Genomic DNA, 16,973 nt, shown 5'->3' on the forward strand with positions numbered 1-16,973 from the left:
CACAACTGAGTGGTCCCCATGGCAACTCACAAAGTGTAGTGGTGTTCCCTCTCTCTTCTCTTACCTTCTGTGACAACTCACCCTCACTCTCCCCCTCCCTTTGGGAGTTCTCCTTCTCAGTCTCCTCTGCCCATTCCTATATTTCACACGATCTCTGAAAGTTTGTGCTCCCGAGGGCTCAGCCCTTAGTCCATTTGCCTTCTTCCTCCACTCACTATACCTAAGCGATCTCATCCAATCTCAAGGGTTTCAAAGATCCATATGCTAACAACCTGACAGCATATCTGTGGATCCCCCCTCATCCCTAAGCCCTTCAAGTGATGGGCTCAACACCTTGCCCTCACCCTTTCAGTGCAAAACAAGGAAAGGCAAAGAAATCAGGTGCAGTTGCTAGCAATCCAATCCAACTGACAGAATCTACCCTGCAGCATGAGATCTGAATTTCCCAAGCCAGATTTCCTTCCGTGAGTAATGCCCCCATCAGAGCTCCCAAACCGTCATGCAGACTGAACACTGCACAGAGGCACCCTGCCCAGGTGGTGTGTGGGAGGGAAAGCCAGCTCTGCTTTCCCAAACAGGCACACTGACATGGATCTCTAACTGTCCAGAGGAAAGGGTATCTTTCTCTTCGACCACAGATACCATTTATGTTAGCAGTGATCCTATGCCTGGAAGGAAAGACGAAGCAACTGGAACTATGGAAGCACTTCGCTTATTCATGCTAACTGTGGGAGCATACAGTGAGAAAGACATCAGGCTAGTGACAGAACTCCAAGTATCCTTGAGCTCTCAGGCTTGGTATAACGCGTTTGATTTGCAACCCAATACATAGGAACAGGAAACATCTAAATAGCGCTTACAATGAAAGAAGCACTTTAAGGGAGGATCAACCAAGAAGAAGAATGAGAGAAGAAGGAGGAAGAAAAGAAGGAGGAGGAGGAAGAGGAGAGAAAAAGCAGAAGGAGAAGGAAGAGGAGGAGAAGAAAGAAAAAAAAAGAACTCCATGCCACACAGCAGGTACCATTCGAACTGCTACCATACATTACGTACTTGTAACCTACAATGAACTCCATTTCGCAGATGATAAAAGTCAGGCCCAGGGAGCTAAAGCAACGTGCCAAAGACCACATAGCTAAAAAGAGTCAAAACTAGGATTCAAGTCCAGGCGTTTGAGAAGCAGACGGCACACTCCTAACGAACGTGCCATCCTGCCTCTCGGGTGTCACCCCTTGTCATTTCATCATTGCATCTTTTACTTACTGAAAAAACACTCCCCCAATCCGCTGACCTTCCTTCAGTGAAGAAGTCGCTAGATCATGTGTAACATCATTCCAAATGACTTTTCACTTCACACGTGTGGCTTTCTCACCAGAACATCATTAACACGAAGAAAGGCAACCAACAGTGATGCCTGCGCTCTTGAGTCTTAGCTGGACTTTCTGTTTTCCTGCAGCCAAATTCCAGGTGGGTCCCCATAAGTGGAAAACTAGACAAAGTGATGACCATTGAAAATAAAAGGGAATTAAGTGGATCGATTCAGAAAGTCCAACAACCAAACCAGTAGACATTCCGTTAAAAGAAAAAAAAGAGTGGAGAACAGAGACAATGGAAGAAAGGAGCAGCTGGTCTTTGGTTCACAGAACAGATAACTGGTGGGGCTCCCAAAGCCACTACAACAAGAGGGGAGAGAGCGGAGAAGGCAGTCTGGTTTTTGACTTCCTCAGCCCAGAAGTTAGGTTTAGCTCACATTTCACCGGACAGAACTAGTTACATGGCCCCAACCTAATTTATAGGGAGACCAGGAAACACAGAGGACCACAAAGGTATTAGCTGAATACGGTCTCTGTCACAAGTGCCACTTCATCTCAATAGGAAGGCAAGCCCATATGATTCTGTAAGTCTCCAAGTAGCCTCTACTATGTAGTGAAATTTAAGTAAGTGGAAAGTCATACCCAGTGAAGGTTCCCCAATGTTCTCCTACTACAGATTTAGTTTTAGCAGTCCTACATATGTCTGTAAGGCTCTTTGGAGGGAAGAAAAATAGAAGACAATCAATCATCTACTTTTTTTTGCAGTATGGTCAGTTACAATGTGTCAGTCTCTGGTGTAGAGCACAATGTCCCAGTCATAAGTGTACATACATATATGCATTTTCATATTCTTTTTCATTAAAGGTTATTACAAATATTGAACATAGTTCTCTGTGCTATACAGAAGAAATTTGTTTTTTTAATCTATTGTTATATATAGTAGTTAATATGTGCAAATTTTGAACTCCCAAATTTATCCCTTTCCACCCCATTTCTCCCCAGTAATCACAAGATTGTTTACTATGTCTGCAAGTTTGTTTATGTTTTGTAGATGAGTCCATTAGGTGCCTTCTTTTTTTCTTTTTTTAGATTCCACATATAAGCAATATCATATGGTATTTTTCTTTCTCTTTCTGGCTTACTTCACTTAGAATGACATTCTCCAGGTCCATCCATGTTGCTGCAAGTGGCATTATTTCATTATTTTTTATGGCTGAGTAGTATTCCATTGTGTAAATATCCCACAACTTCTTTATCCAGTCATCTGTCAATGGACATTTAGGTTAATATTCTTACTATCTATACTCATTTAACTCCAGACTGAAAAAAAGATCTACTTTTCATCAATACAATATAACTTCAGAAGCTAAACCTTAATTATTATGCTTCCCGAAGGAAACCCCATCCCAGTAACATGTTCAACAACCACAAGCTCTCAAGAAGCCTGCCCTTCATCCCACTCTAACTTGAGTATATAACTGGAGTGTGACTTTGGGGGCTACCTGTGTAGTCTAGCCCAGTGTTCTGCATCAGGGGCAAGTTTGCCCCCATGAGAACATTCAAGCATTGTCTAGAGACAGTCCAATTGCCACAGCTGGGGAGAAGGTGCTGCTGGCATCTGGCGGGTTGAAGCCAGAGATACTGCTAAGTCATACACAGAATAGACCTCACAACAAAGAATTTTCTGGCCCAAGATATCAAGAATACCAAGGCTGAGAACCCCTGCATATGATGAGACTCTTAACAATTGGCAATGTTATTTCCCTCTTTAATTTTTTTCAGGTGATGACACAGTCTTTTAAATTTCTCTTTGCTCGCATCCATCTCATATCCTCTGGCAAAATTATTCATCCTGTGCAACCAGTTAACATGCCTTGTGCGTTATTCTTCCCATCAGATGGGTGGAACCAGGAAATCCACAAACTACCCCACTACAAAGAATTAAATTGCAAGTACATTTGGTCTATTCCATGCTGGCAGCTGTTAATGATTTAGTAGCTTCAAGTTCCCAAAGACACCAAATATATCTTCTAAAACCATATGGTATTCTCAATAACTTTGGCTTGATTGGAAGATAAATACAATGAACTTCAAATTTTGAAATTCATTCTCAGTGTATAATAGCACATATTAAGAAGCAATTTGGCTTATATAAAACAAATTTTCTTATTTCCACTTTCAAGAACGTTTTCTCATCTGAACCTTTGGCAAAGCAAAATATAAGGAGGCAAAAGCAGAAGGGTGCTGATCCCAGTTTACGTCAGCAGTTCAGATCCTGAGTTCCAGAGTCATAAAATAAGGATATATTCTTCCCTGTGTTACTCAGCTCCCTAAAAATACTGACCTGATATTCCAGAACAGCATATCCTACCTATTAATAACTGGTCTTGAATGTCTATAATTAATTTAGCATTTTTAAGAGGTCCGTATTTTCCAATATCTATTGACTTACACATAAAATTTAGGTAATTTATAATAAGAGAAAATGGAACTGGCTCTGCCTAATTTTCAAGAGGAAATCCTGGTGAGTAAATACCTTCAGTGGGCCCTTTCTTCAGAGATGGCTGTCAAATCAAAGTGAGAAGCATCTGTTCAGAGTCTATTATCACTATCTTTGGTGTTAAATTGGGGATCTAGGGACCTCGGAGGCTCTTATACCTAAATCTATTCTGAGAGCCACAGTCCAGCTCCCTCCATGCCATCCTTGTGTTCCTCATCTTAACCTCAATTTTACCTTGTTTTGGACTGGGATGAATTTGATGACTTTTACTTTCAACTTATTCTAACTGAGAACTGTTCTCTCTTAGTGTGAGCTTTCACAAATTTAATGGAGGCATTATAAAGATGCAAAATATTAATATAATATTAATAGTTCCCTGATTCCATTATTAGGGTCCTGAAACTTAAAGAATTTTTACCACTTCCTTCCTTTTAACTTCTGGGTAAGGATTTTTCCATATGAATGTGTCATGGAGACAAGGCAAACTGCCTCTTGAAAATATGTTCTCATACCCTACAAATAGGTCGGATCTATTTGCTTTCCTCTCACCAGCATAGCCTCCCTCTTTCTGGGAAGGTCTCTTCTTCAACAACTGGGCAACTGCCCAGCCAACTGGCACCCAAAAACCCAAAAGTCAACCAAAAGTCAAGGGGTGATATATTGTTAACAACACCGTCCCTTCCTACTGCTGGGCAATCACATCACTCAACTTAGTAGCTGCTATATAAAAGCCTCAGAGCCCAATCCAAAAAAAAAAAAAAAAAAAAAGAAAAGAAAAGAAAAGAAAAAGAGCAATGAAACCAAAGCATCCTAGAAAAAAAAAAAAAAAGGCTGTATTTCAAATGAAGTTTAAAATTAAATAAAACATTTTAATTTTTTTCTTGTTATAATTTCCAAAGTTTCTGCCATAAACATAAACTAGTGTGAAGAAACAAGGTTGTTGACACAACACGCTCACACATAGAACTTCAAAAAGAAAGAAGGAGAAAAAGAAATCACCAGATAACTTTTTACATTTGACTTCCTTGGCCAACCAAAGATCCTACAGCTGAAACAGGATAATAGTCCGATGGAAGTTGGATTCAGCATTGGGGACTACAATGGAATCAAGTAGGCCACTCTTTGAACACAATTTTGGCAAGGTGGCCAACGACCAAGTCTTACCAAGTCTAATAAGCAAGGCTGGGTCCTTATTTTCTACACCCCTTAGCTGCCTGTCACATACTTAATCATCTTCTTATTGGAACATCTCCTCATCAGACACCGCACTCCAACCCTCCTCCTGTTGGAACACCTCGCTGACTCCTTTCAGTTCCCTTTACTGGCTCTGTTCTCTTCCTGTCCTCTGAACTCTGCAGTGCCCTGGAGCTCAGTCTGGGGACCACCTCACTTTCAATCCACACTCATTGTCTGAATGGGGTTGAACAGTGGTCCCCCAAAAGAACTGTCTGCCTCCTAATCCCTGGAAATCGTGGATTTTATTTATCAAAGAGTGACTATTACCTTGTATTGCCAAAACTGTGATTAAGTTAACAATTCTGCCAGGAGTTTATCCTGGATAATCTAGATGAGCCCTTAATCCAATGTCCTTGTAAGAAGGAGGCAGAGAGATGTGGCAGACAGAGGAGGAGGAAGCTACGTGAACACGGAAGCAGAGAGTGGAGTGATGGGGCCCCAAGTCCAGGAACACTTCACAGGCATCAGAAGCTGGAAAAAAACAAAGAAGGGTTTACCCACTAGAGGCCCCAGAGGAGACAAGGCCTGCTGCATTTGGAAGTCTAACCTCTAGAACCATGAGCAACAATAATTTCTATTGCTTTAAGCCATGAAGTTCATGGTTATTGGTTACCAAAGTCCTAGGACACTAATCCACAACCCTGAGTGATCTGGCCCAAGCCCAAGGCATTAAACCCACGTATATTCCCCCAATGTTGTATCTTGGTCCTGCCCTCCAGATTCAGGCATCATCCTGCCACCAATTACACCTCCTCTTAGGCGTCTAATAGGCACTTCAAATATAATATGATCAAATAAAACTCTTCAGTCCCACTGCTCCAAAATCTGCTCTTCCCCCAGTGTTTTTAGTGACTGGCACTACGATTCACTTACTGTATCGCAGCCAGAGATATTACTAAAACAACAGAAAATTGTGTCACCCACCCTGAGAGCACGTATCTCTACACGACATTATATATTTTTATTTGTGTGTGCAGTATTTGTCTTCCCTGCTGCAATTACGCTGATCTTGCTCCCTGCTGCATCTCCGGCACCCACAGCAGCAGTGCCTGGCTCATACTGAAGATGCTATAAAAATGTGCGGCGTGAATGAATGTATCTAACGCTGTGTATAAAATGCAAGCATGTTTTAGAAATAGCTTTCAGAACTAGTCTCTCTAGTTTGACTCTTAGGGAAAACACAGAAGAACAAGACAGCCTTGCAGACACCACGGACACCCTCCGGAGGTTCACGCACTGCCCAGCCACGGTCAACCCACCATGGTTTTTTTGACACAGCCATAGCCAGCGAGCTCTTGGCCCATGTCTCTTTTGAGCTGTTTCCAAACGAATTTCCAAAGACAAGCAGAAAACTGTCATGCTCTGAGCACTGGGGAGAAGGGATTTGTTACAAGGGTTCCTGCTTTCAGAGAATTATTCCAGTGTTTACAGGTCAGGGTGGTGACTTCATATGCCAATATGGCAAAGGCAGCAAGTCCATCTAAGGGAGAAATTTGATGATGATAATTTTATCCTGAAGCATATGGGTCCGGGCATCTTGTCCATGGCATATGCTGGACCCAATATGAATGGTTCCAAGTTTTTCATCTGCGCTGCCCAGACAGAATGGTGGAATGGCAAGCAGGTGGTGCTTGGCAAGGTGAAAGAGGGAGTGAATATTGTGGAAACCATGGAAAGGTATGGGGTAGGAATGGCAAGACCAAAGGGAAAAAAAATCACCCTTGCCCAAGGTGGATAACTCTCATCAATTTGACTTGCATTTTATCTTAACCACCAGACCATTCCTTCCTGTAGCTCAGGAGAGCACCCGCTATTCCCTGCCTGCGGGCAATACCACATGATCTCTGTGTTCTCACTGCACTTCTTCGGGTTCCATATTTTCCTTGTCCCCCTCTAGGTCTTTCTGGATGGCAGAGTTAAGTTTATGGTTATGAACTAAAACTTAAACAGTGACAGCAACAAGACATTTCACAACACCCAGAAAACACTCATTGAGGAATATTTTTTTAATTCCCAAAACACAATCTGTTCACCAAACTATGTCATCATAGCATAAAATCCAAAATGCTAAAACTGGCAAAAGAAAATGAAAACTATCTTAAGGCATGTGGAACCATTCAGAAGTTGGAAACAAAACTGTATTTTATTTTCAGAGAAGTTGACCAAGCTGTTAGAATAAACGGAATATATACTATCATATTGCAATTTTAAAAAAGGTTACTGTTCTGATAACATGTTTTTATTGCCTTAATTAAGGAGTGGGATTAAGAAACCACTAATCCTGCTACTTCTTGCCCCACTCTTTCCCCCAAAAAAAGCCAAAAGAAATTTTGTGAGAAGAGACCAATGGGGAAGGGTGAGGTTGTAACTTGTTCTATGAGTTATTACAAAGTAAACAATTGAAAAACAGTGTGATCTGAAAACAAAAAAAGTTGGCAGGCAGGTCCATAGAAGACAAAAGTAGGACCTGAAACAGATCCTGGTAAACCTAGTTTTTTCTCTAATACAAAGAAAACATCATAAACCACAGAGGAATGTGGGTTTATCCACATAAGTTGCTAGAAAAATTGGCAAAGTACATGGGGAAAAAATCAAGTTTGATATTAACCTCACACCAAAATAAATTATACACAGATATGTTAAATGTAAATAATGAAATCATTTAAGGCACAATGAATATATAGGAAAATTCTTGACTGATTCTTGCACTGGAAAGAAATTTCAAAGCAAAAAGGAATTACAAAACTAAAACAGATGGACAAAAATCACAAAGGGAAAAGTCAATGCAATGACTACATAACCATTTAAAACTTCACTGTGTCAAAAACACCACACACAAAAATACCTAAATGCAAATTTGGTATAACGTCTGTATGAAATGAAAAAAAAAGTGATTATGGAAATAAATCTTTAAAAATAAACATAATATTGATTTCTCATTACCAAAAAATTAGGCAAAGGATATGAACAATAATTCACAGAAGAATAAATATATTTAAAATATTCAGCAGGGGGGAGGGTATAGCTCAGTGGTAGAGTACATGCTTAGCATGCACAAGGTCCTGGGTTCAATCCCTAGTGCCTCCACTAAAAATAATAATAATAATAATAAAATATTCAGCTTCACTAGTGACAAAGTAGGTGTAAAACAAAATAATATTTTTCACATACTGGCAATCATTAAAATTGGCAACCATTAAAATAAAATAGCAAATTGGCAGTCATTCAAATAATACATTAAGTGTGGCAGAGATGAAATAAATATGCATTCATTTTTAAAGCCTATCTGGAGAATAACTTTGTTTTTACCACACGCATATGGTAAACATTCTCCCAAACCTGAAAATATCCCTTGACCCAGTTAGTATATTTCTAGGAATATATGTAGACAAATATTTGTATAAAAGACATATAATGTAGCATTATTTATTCTAAACCCCAAAAGTCCATAATAAAAGAATTATTAAATAAATTATACTTCATCCATAAGATAGAATTCAACATAGCCATGGAAACTGTGTATAGAAAGACACATGTTTAGTAAAAAACGGCCAATAAAAAATTACATATAAAATACCTCATTTATGCAAAAAAAAAAAATCCAACATATAGAACAAAAATGAAAAGGAAATAAAGCAAAGGAGGGAACACTTCCAAACCCATTTTGCAAGGCCAGCATTATCTTGATACAAAAATCCTCAAGAAACTATTAGCAAAGCAAATTTAATAATGCATTCTTGAAGATCCACTAAATGCAGATGTATGGGAGTTGCAGTAAGGCCTGGGGCATTACTGATTTCTGAAGCAGGAGTCTGCAAACTTCTTCTGTAAAGGGCCAGAGAATAAATATCTTAGGCTTTGCAGGTCATAAGGCCTCTTTGACAGCTATTCAACTCTTCCATTTTAGCAGGAATGAGCCGGAGATAACATGTCAATGTGTGGCTTTGTTCCAATAAAAGTCTGATTTACAAGCACCAAATCTGAACATCATGTCAGATTCACTTACCACAAAATATGATTTCTCTTTCTCTTTTTTTTCCCAATCATATAAAAATTCAAAAACCATTCTTAACTCACAAGGGCTACAAAAACAGGCAACAGGCTGGATCTGGTCCCTGTGCCTGGACCGGGGTTCGTCAACCCCTGACCTAAAGCATCGGGAGAAACATTTTGTTAGAAAACAGTCAGCACTTCAGGCCCAAGAGAGTGACTTGAAGTGACTTCAGTCTAATGTGTGTCAGGGGCTCATTTGAGATCCTGCATTTGAGCTGGTTTTATAGGCAAGTTCACCCTCCTTTCACCGCCGCCTCTGTGCTGTATTCCTAGAGAAAAGCTAAATTATAAAAAAGAAGGAGCAACAATACCTGTGGAGGAAGAAGAAGAAGAACCTAAACCATTTTCTTTTATTTCGGGCCCCAGCCAAATGCTTTCACTAAGTTCAAGTTTTGTATCATGCCTTCATGTTTTACAAAAGTTTCTTTTAATAACGCTTGTCATTGGAAAAACTAAAACTAAAAACATTGTCTACTTTTGTGAAGATCCTTTTAACCTTAAACACACACACACATACACACTCAAATCAAACAAAAACTAAAAACCCCAAACCCTGCAATGTACCTCTGCTGAAAGGAATCAAAGGAAGCTCAAGTTAGAGGAACAGAATCACCCAGCCCACGGGCCACAGAAGTGGTCCTCCCAGAGCTCTTTCCTACCAATGACACTGTTTTAATGAGGTCGAATCTTCCAATACAGGTAAGATACTCATCTTTAAAAGGATAATTAACTGATATTTATGGCATAAAAATTAGGTTGTCAGTAGCAGAGCCACTGATTTATGTTAAAAATCATACTCGCTTTTGCTTTATTTACTAATTTCAGCGGTCTGATTTAGGCTTTTGATAGTCTGAAGAATCTTGTGGCAAAAGAACAGAAATACAGGTAGCGATTTTAAGTAACTGGTTGCTCAATAGTAACATTCAAAAATCAACGCACTCATACGACGTAGCCCAAATCCCATCTAAATCATCTTTTACTTTCAGATGCACCTGAAAAACCCTCACGACTTGGACTTTCACAAGCTCTAACTGCATTAAGTTTCTTGAGTTTCAAGGTCTCATTTCAATGGTTTGTTAGCGGCGTTAACAGTGTTAGTAACAGGAGTAAACTTCTCTCAGGGCGTCTTACCATCTACTATTTGCTATTGTCCTCTGTTATGTTTTCACAAACAGTATCACAGTAAAACTTTCATTGGTAAAAGCAACCATCATTCCCTGCTCTGGTGATCTCATCCAGTCTCATGATTTTAAATACCTCCTATATTAGGACACTTTCAAATACTTTCCACTACTCTTCATCACCAGACTATAACAAAATGAAAGAAAAATGTGTTTCAAGAACAAATCAATCTTCAATCGAATGTTTTCATGGTATCCAAGTATCTGGGTACAAAAAGAATTACATGATCAGAAACATTTTGTGTATTCACAAATGAACTTGCATTACAAATACTATATGATTAGTAGAGATATTCACAATGTCTAATATCATAAATCCCTAAATAACAAACAAATTGATGACAAGATCTTAGCTAAATATTTCCTCCAAGGGTTTATTTCCCTGAAGCTCAGGCATAAATTCTTTGGCCAGTTATGAGCCTTATATGAAATTTGGCAGAAGAAACAGGGATTACAAAAGCTGATATCTTATTTTTCTTATTTCCTCCTTCCTCTAGGATTTCACAGTGGGATTTATGTTCATATCTGCCTCATATGCACATTCATCAGTGCTTTCAAGCTGCTGCATAAATGTCTCCTCTTCTCTCTCTCTGGATTCCCTGCTCTGGTGATCTCATCCAGTCTCGATTTTAAATACCTCCTATATTAGGACAACCTCAAAGGAAGAGTTGACTTCCTTGTGCTCCAGACTCACATATGGAAGAACCTCCATGACTTGACCACTGGGCAAGGTTCATGGGCATCTCACATTCAACCAAATGTCCAAAATAGAACTTTTCACTTCTTCCCTCCCACTGCCTCCAGCCACTTTCCCCCAAGTCTTTTCCAATCAAATGGTATCTCCATCCAGCCTGTGGCTCAAGTCAAAAATCTAGGAGTTACCCTCCTAGTCCATCTCCCAACTGAGAGGAAAAACACCCAGCAAAATAGCTGTAGACCAACTCTGCCCCTTAATTCAGAAGTGGAAGTTACAGAATGAGGCTGAGAGACCACAAGAAAGACATGCAGGCCACGAAACACACATGGAGACAGTTGACTTCAAAAATAATTAAGTCATCTAATAAGCTCTGATCTAATCTTTTTATATTATTTTTGCCTTTCACATAGGTAAAGATAAAGAAATGTTGATCATCCCCAGTGAATGTTGAGAATATTCTTATTTTTCCAGTAAAAAATTACAAACAATACAAAAGGTCCATCACAATGGAGTTGGTTAATGTTAGAGCTATACAGTGGAACTGTACGCTTGTGTTAAAAAGAATAGAACAGATCCATGTATACACACATAGAAAAATAACCAGGATATACTGTTAAGAATAGAAGTTGTAAAAATGCATGGGTACAGTAAGAGCCCACTTTTGAGTTTAAAAAGAATAACATACGTGGTGCAATGGTCCTATTGCTTCTGAGTCTAGGGCCTCACAGGCTAAGGGAAGAGAAAGGCTTTTATGATGGTTCTGGAGAGACAGGGCTCTTTTAGCGCACTGAGCTGGGTCGGCGAGGGAGGGAGGGAGGGAAGGAGGGACTCCTACCTACCATGAGAGATGGCCTACTGAGACAGGAGGGAAGGGGGCAGGGCACAACCACTGAAAGAATGACACAGCAATTGGGGATAAGACAAACTGGTTAGAACCAAGATGGGGGAAGATTTGACCCTGAGCCTCATGGCACCCCCACAGGCACCAAGACAGTCCCTAGGCTGCAAAAAAGGTCAACAAGTGCATGGGGCCCAATTCCTGGAAATCCCCACCCCTGCCCCAAAATAGTTGGAATAACCCCTCCTACTCATTAGCGTATGAAATGACCGAGTCCATAAAAACCAACAACTTCTTATCTTGTGGTCCCTCTCCCTCTCTCTCTCCCTCTCCCTCTCCCCTTTTTAGACAGCCCACATTCTGCCTATGAAGCGTGTATCTCCTAAGCCACTCTCCCTTCTGAGAGAGACGGGTCCCCCTCTGTCTATGGAGTGTGTATCTCTCTAAATAAACTTGCTTTCACTTTACCGTGACTCACTCTTGAACTCTTTCCTGCGCAAGGCACGAACCTATTCTCTGGGAACACTATTCTCTGAGATAACCCACAGCTGTCCAGGTCGGTGAAGCCTTCTTCCTCACCTCCACTTCGGGACTAAGTCTTCTCTCCTCCACTCCGAAGCAAAAAGAGAAGGATCGGAGAATTATTCGGACTGAGGTTTCAAGAAGAGACAAGGTACTGAGGAAGAAGAGAAAGAGTTATAAAGGCTGACAGACTGCAGCAGAGGAATGCTTCTCCGAGAGAGTGGCCACATGCAAATGGGGAAAAAAGCCCAGGCGGGGGGGGGGGGGGGGGGGGGCACATGGTCAGGGAGACTGGAAGCACCACACCTGACTTTTCCAAGCCCTTCACACAATCCAGGTTGCACTGCATGCAAAAATCTAAAATACATTCTGGTACCCTTCAAAAGCAGTCACGACTATTAAGACACAGAATAAGAAGGCTCAAATATGTAAAAGATAACACCATTAAATAAACCGTACCATGAATAAAACTGGGCCTTCCTGAGACAGGAGGGAAGGGGGCAGGGCACGATCATTGAACGACTGACACAGCAATTGAGGAGAGGACATAAACTAGTTAGAGATGGCAGAAGATTCGCTTCCAGTAGACCCTGAGCCTCATTGTAGGCCCATGGTAGTACATTAGCTCTAAATGCCACACCCACAGCCCCCATGTCAGTTCCCATGCTGGCCAATTCCTCCCTACCCCTTCCCCCAAACAGCTGGAATAATCCTCCCAGTTGGTAGCCTATGAAATCACGCAGCCCATAAATATTAACCAAGCCCTGCACCCCAAGGCTGCCTCTCCTGTCTTCTGAGACAGCCTGCACTCTTGTCTGTGTAGTGTGCATCTATCTCCTATGGCCACTGTCACTTCTGGAGACGACTCCATGCTCCAGGGCTGTTCTCCCCTCTGAGACGAACAAATTCTGTCTATGGAATGTGTATTTCTCTAAATAAACTTGCTTTCACTTAAAAAAAAAATCTAAAATACAAAGGAGACCGTACGTGTTTGGAGGCTCCATTTGTGTGTTCCCCAGCAGAGGAAGAAAATCAGATACGACTTTCCCTGCCATCACCTGCATTCCTTCGACGTGAGCAGCAGGAGGCAAAGGTGACGGGCCACGTGGTTCCACCTGGCCCACGGCAAAGTGAGGCTTGTTTCCTTTTGATTGGTTTCCTAGTTCAAGACAGAAAGCTGTTGTGCTGGGTTACATCAATGTTACTATTTCCAGAGGAAATTTTAAAAACCTTAAGAATCTACCCCAGTCTCCTAACAGGTGTTCTCTCTCGGGATGCTATCACGGCCAATGTTCACTTTTTAAAGGATGTGTTTTTGTAAGCAGTGTTTTCTGTTGAGCCTGCTTTACTCCATATGCATATATGTGTGTATAAATATATGAAGCTTCAATGTTGTGTGACTTTTGAGGGCCACCCTCTTCCCACTCCACCCACGTAGGACACCCTGAAAGCCTGAACAGTCTGGAGAGGGGAGCTAGTTACTAGATTTTTTTTTTTCAAAGGATCCATGTTTAAGCATCTCATTCTCTTTTGGGGAATGAATACCATTATTTAGAATCACGTGACTTTTATCTTTAGTTATACCTCTCCTGTATATGTTTTGTAAAACAAAAGGGTACCCTAAATTTATGCACAGAAGTCTTCCCAGCAGAAGGGTGCTCTCTCAGATATAAACACAGACAGGTGCACCCTAAACTCAAGGAGGACCCCTAGGTTTGAAAAGTCCTAATGAAAAGACAAATAGTGGGAAGTCAAAGTGAGGGAGTCCACACTATAAACTTACAGCTGTGAGTTCCAGTACGATTTACTGAAACAGCATTAGCTGCTGTTTTCATGCCTACAAAAGTGTCACCATCACTGTTGGCAAATGCTAAGGTCTGGAAACATAGCCTCCTTAGCAGCTTTCCTTTCCTGGAGGAAGAGAGAAAGCAGTTCACGTAGATCTGAAGGAAGCGTGGGCTGCACTGCTTGGCTCCCTGTTCTCGACACAAACACTTTGTACAGAACTGCACGTTGACCTTAAGCGCACTGAGAGGCGACTTCCCATCACATCTCAGTGTCCCCTCTGTAAAGACCTACAGGAAAAATCTTCCCACGGTCTTTTAGCTCCAGGGAAGTCAATGCATCTTCTGAGCAGAAGGAATGTTTCTCACCCGGGGACACTATGAATCTTGTCACTACGGGAAATGGTACCAGCTTTAACGCCAAGTGCGTGATCTTGCAGACCCTATTTCCAGGAACTAAATTCTTCCTGGCTTCATCTTACCATGCTGCTTCCCTTTCCTTTTGCCTTGACTTTCTTAATTTTCTTTTCACCTTTGTAAATTTCGTGTAGTTTTGTTAGCTGCTTCACATTATATTTTTATTTAGCTGGAGTACAAAATCCGTTAACTTAGTGAATACCATCCTATGCCCTTGTGGTGCACGTGCCCATATATTTTTCTAAACTATTTCAGCTGAAGGTTCTCAGCCCGCAGAACATCACCTGAGGGACCCAGGCTGAAGTCCTTAAAGAGCACATCCTCAAATGGTCCTCCCATCTATCCTCATAGACCCCTGTGTTGCTCCATCACTGACCACCCTTGTGGTCTCTTCTCTTCTCCCCCACAGAAAAAAAAAAAGCTTTTCAAAGAGAGGGACCATTTCCATGTTGCTCTCTATTATCTCCTACTGCTCAGTGTGGTGTTTGGTCCAGCCCAGCACTCAATAATAAAGCCCCCTGCTCCAAGAGAAACTCTTTCTTCTCATTGACTACATTCTTTTGTACACTCAGAAGTTTATCAAACTTAAATGATGAGTTAAAGCATTCCCAAAGCACCAGCAAATTTTCTTTCCAATGCAGAGTAGCTTTGGGACTTTTATTGAAAGCCACTCAGGGGAGGGTTTTCTTGGAAAGTACTCAAGCATCCTTAGTGGTAAAAAGTAGGCAAGTTAAGGAGGAAAGTGAAAGAATGAATCAGAGGACAAAGAGGAATTAAGGTAATAACAGTTGCTAAGAAGAGAGAGAAAAGAGCGTAAGCAGAAAACACTACAGTTCATTAACTAAACATTTCTTCATCTGTGAACAGTATGCTAACATTGTCAATATGTTTTCATTTGACTTAAAAAAAATGAGGACTTATTAAAGGAAAGAATTCTTACTATCATTTTATAGGTTAGGAAATTGGGTGAGGTGAACATTTGTCATTTTGTGGTTCTAAAGCGTCCTGAGTTTGGGGGAAGAAATTGAGCAGAATTAGCTGAGACCTCTCTGGGATTTTCTTTTCAGATTTGGTCAGCCTTGAATTTCTTTCTCAAATTTAAGTTCTGTGTCTGTCCTGTTCGATACTTTGTCCTCAGCAGGTAGAAGAGTAGCTGGCACATGGTAGGTACTCAATAAATATGGGGGTGAAGGAAGGAAAGAAAGGAAGGACGGGGGAAGAAGCTAATTCCCTGCTGTCTGCCACGTGGTAGGAGGTGTTCCGCTGCAAGAGAAGCCTTGAGTTGCCCAATGATTCCCACGCCTGTTTGGTAATTCTGTCTGGTCACTGGTCTCAAAGAACATCCTCTAATCAGCTTTCAAGGTCATAGTGATGAGATTATAATTTCAGTTTGTTGACTCCTGAGATCTCTCAATTGGCTCTGAACTCAAGAAAGGAATAGAGTTTACTGAGTCCCCAATGCCAACGTTTTGCATTCACAGAAAGTTTCCATGGTGTGTCCCCGACCCACCGTTAAAACCTATTTTCTCTTATTTCACTTTTAATGCCTGTGTTCCTGTCAAAACACAATCCACTGCTGCACACACTCCTTGCTCCAGGATTTTTCCCGTGGTGTTCTCTCTGCAGGTAATTCCTTCCCCCTCTACTTCAATATGATCCAATCCTCCTAATTCATTCATTTCTTTGAATACAAAGGCCCCATGCAATTGCTACCTCTTCCAAGAATTGCTATTCACCCTGTCCCCAGCCAGCACAACCACTCCCCGCACTGCCCCTGCAGGTGCACACACAGTCAGTCACACACTAGGGGTGACAGCTGAAGCCAGGCTGGGCTGTCGCTCTGAGTTCGAATCCAAGAAGACCATGGACTGTCTGGCCCATGTCCCACCCCTGGCTGACGCCTGAATGAGTGTACATGTGTGAGTGTGTGTGTGTGTGTGTCTCTTCCTGCTTTTCCATCTTCCAAGAATTCCACTGAACGGCTACCTCTTCCCTGATGCACTGAGCTGAAGTGATCTTCCTGTCCACCAGACGCCCATGGCTATCTATCTGTGTCATTCTTATAACACTGACTAGTCCTTATTTGATTTATCTGTATGTCTTAAACCTTCCTGCCAACACTTCTTTAAACAGGATCTCAAGGAATTGGTAGGAATTGGAAAGCCTAAGAAAAGAGGAAGGCATCCTTGGTGAAATGAACAGTCTGAGCAATAAAATAAGAGCCCTGACTATCTAACCCATGCGCACTTTGGGGAGAAGAGATTCAGAGGCAGGTCGTAGAAGCAAAGACTACCCAAGGTCATTACACTGTAAAGTAGAACACAAAGTCAAGTGTGTCCTTTATTCTAATGACATTGGACAGTCCACAAAATTTGGAACAGGGAAGGGACATAAAGGGTTATGTGACTGAACATTTATTAAGGAAAAGAATCTTA

General features: G+C 41.2%; 1 protein-coding gene across 1 annotated transcript in view; it reads right to left on the bottom strand.

The window, feature by feature from the left end:
• Window positions 1-16,973, bottom strand: part of DCHS2 (dachsous cadherin-related 2) — a 227,978-nt gene that overhangs the window by 122,113 nt on the left and 88,892 nt on the right. The window lies entirely within an intron of this gene.

Source organism: Camelus ferus, chromosome 2 (assembly GCF_009834535.1).
Source record: "Camelus ferus isolate YT-003-E chromosome 2, BCGSAC_Cfer_1.0, whole genome shotgun sequence".
In the NCBI taxonomy this organism is placed as follows: domain Eukaryota; kingdom Metazoa; phylum Chordata; class Mammalia; order Artiodactyla; family Camelidae; genus Camelus; species Camelus ferus.